The following is a 3000-nucleotide window of genomic DNA, read 5'->3' on the forward strand; positions in this document are numbered from 1 at the left end:
AGGCTGGCCTCGAACTCCCAGAGATCCGCCTGCCTCTGCCTCCCGAGTGCTGAGATTAAAGGTGTGCGCCACCACCGCCCGGCCTATTTCTTTTTTAAAAAAGCATTTAATGTATATAGATGCTTTGCCTGCATGTTTGGAGCTTCTTTTTCAAGATTTTATAGTTCATCTTCCCTGAAAGTTTGCTGTCTTCCCTGCTCTCTCTCTCCTGACCACCCTCCCTCTTCTTCCATACTCTACTACTGAGCTCTACCGTAGCCCTGGCTACTGTTTTGCTATTAACGAATGCTCACTAGGCTGATTATAAAATCACAAGTGTGTTTTTCTCAACAAATAACCGTGAAAGAGTGTCCAAACAGATCCGGCTGTGGTGGCACACCCAGCACTCAGGAAGTAGAAGCTTGCAGATCTCTGCATTTGAAGTCATCCTTGACCTTGTCTGCATAGCAAATTTCAGGGCTACAGAGATGCTGTCTCAAAACAACAAAAAACATAAACCAAAAAACCCAATTGTCAAAATAGAAAAGAAACTGCCTGGAGTGAGCCACCAGATGTATTACAATAATGGAAACACGAAGCTATAAAAATCCGAAAGTGACATCTGGTGGTGGAGGACAATTGGTTGAAAGGAACATAAGCCATTTACCGGGGGATGAGGATTCTGTCTCGGGTCGTCTGGTGTTTACATCAGTGAGCAACGCGACACACTGAACTCTGAACACTTTCTCTATGCATTCCATTGCAAAGCCCATCTAAGTCAATAAAACAAGGTACTGAGGGATGCTGCTTAGTCTGAGAAGATGCTGCTGTGAGCACAGCTGGCTTAAGGCCACGTGCATGCATCTTTTGGGCAGGGGTGGTCCTCCTGGGCTACAGAGAACGTATGAATCCTGGCTGCCACTCAACAGCTGCGGGACAGTGAGCAAGCACCCAGAATCTCAGAGCACGCCAATTCTCTTATCTGTACAAAGAGGCAAATCTTTCTTAAGGGAATCCTGGGAAGATTGTTTTTTGTTAATTAACAAAGGGACTAATGCCGGGAGATCTTACTCTCTAGAGTCCCAGATTGTAAGGAGTTTTGCTGTTTGGGATGTCTGTACGAATGTCACGTTTTACCATTTACTGAAAGGTGTGGGTATTTAGACACAGGGGAATGTCCTAGTGTCTAAGACAGGTGCAGAGCTCCAGATAAGGTTTCCAACGACAGCATCCCACATCTATTTTCACGTGGTGGTTTCCAAGGAAACAGGATCCTGAGCCCTCTTGATAACTCAGGCCTGCTGATAATCCCTTTACACAGCCCCGTGCGCTTTGAAGCGATCAAAACGCAGCTTCTGGCCGGGAGACGTGGCTCAGTGCTCACCTGGCAGGCTCACCCTAAGGGCTAATCCTCAGTACTGCAGAAACCAAGCCGAAACAGAGGTGAAGCCCAAGGCTGTTTCTCTGCCCCCACAAACTTCCCTTCATCTGGTATCTGGTGACATAGCCCATGGTTCCTCCAGGGTATGGTTTCCCTTGCAACATCTAGTCAGTGTAGGTACCTTTCTCAGACGGCCGGTAGTCATAATCTTCATCAGGTGCACGCTGTCTTGGAGATCCTGATTGTGAATATAAAATGCATTTCCAATGCTTGGTGTCTAAAAAGCTCTTTTTTAAAATTTAATTTTATTTTTTATTTTTTTGAGACAGGGTTTCTCTGTAGCTTTGGTGCCTGTCCCGGAACTAGCTCTTGTAGACCAGGCTGGCCTCGAACTCCCAGAGATCCGCCTGCCTCTGCCTCCCGAGTGCTGGGATTAAAGGCGTGTGCCACCACCGCCCGGTTTAAAAAGCTCTTAAGGAATGATAAAGTTAGGGCCAGGGTGGGAGAATAGTTCAGTTGGTAAAGTGTTTGCCTTGCTAGTATGAGGACTGGAGTTTGAGCCTTAGCACCCTCCTTTAAAAAGCCAGGTGACAGGGCTACACAGGGAAACCCTGTTTCAGGGGGAAAAAAACAAAAACAACAGCAACAACAAAAGCCAGGTGTACTAAAAAGCCATGAGTAATGAGCACACACTTCCAATCCTAGAGCTGGGGAGGCAGAGACAGGCAGATCCCTGGGCTGACCAGGCAGACTGTCCAGCGTGATTGATGTCCAGCAAGTTCCAGGTCCTTGATGAAAACTCCTGACTCAGAACAAATTGCAAAGAGGCTAGGGAGATCTCCGTTGTGTTGCTAAATTGCTGCTCAAGCATGAGGAACTGAATTGGGATCCCCAGAGTCCACATAAAGGAAGGGTGTGGCCCACTTACCTGTAATCTCAGTGCTGGCAGACAGGGTCCCTGGGGCTCACTGGACAGCTAGTTTAGCCTGAGTTGGTGGCTCCAGGTTCAGTGAGAGACCCTGTCCCAAAATAGAGAGTGACTGAAGAAGAGACATAATGCCAATCTCTAGTCTCCACACTCACACACATGCACACGTGAGTTCACAAACACACACACACATGCATACACACCCACCCACCCACCCACCCACACACACACACACACACACACCCATTAGAGAAATCAAGATGATCAGCACTGGAGGAGTGACATTGAAAGACTGTCCTCCACATGCGCGTGCACACTTATGCACACATACCCGCACAGAAACACACACATACACAGTAAAATTATCTAGGCTTGGGGGCATCTGTAACCTCTTCCCTGGGGAGGCTGAGGCAGGAGGATTGTGGTGGATGTGATGTCAGCCTGAGCAGAGTGAGACCTTGTCTCAAATGCAAACACTCTCCCCACCCCCACAAAACAGTATACAAGGGCTGGAGAGATGGCTCAGTGTTCAATTCTAGTTCAACTCCCAGCACCTACATGGCAGGTCATAACTGTCTGTAACTCCAGTTTCAGGGGATCTGACACCCTCACACAGACATGCATGCAGGCAAAACGCCAATGTACATGAAATAAAAATAAGTAAAACAAAACCACAATACAGGGCTGGAGAGATGGCTCAGAGGTTAAGAGC

Source organism: Alexandromys fortis, unplaced genomic scaffold (assembly GCF_014885135.2).
Source record: "Alexandromys fortis isolate MF-2015 unplaced genomic scaffold, M_Fortis_MF-2015_v1.1 scaffold_26, whole genome shotgun sequence".
NCBI lineage: Eukaryota > Metazoa > Chordata > Mammalia > Rodentia > Cricetidae > Alexandromys > Alexandromys fortis.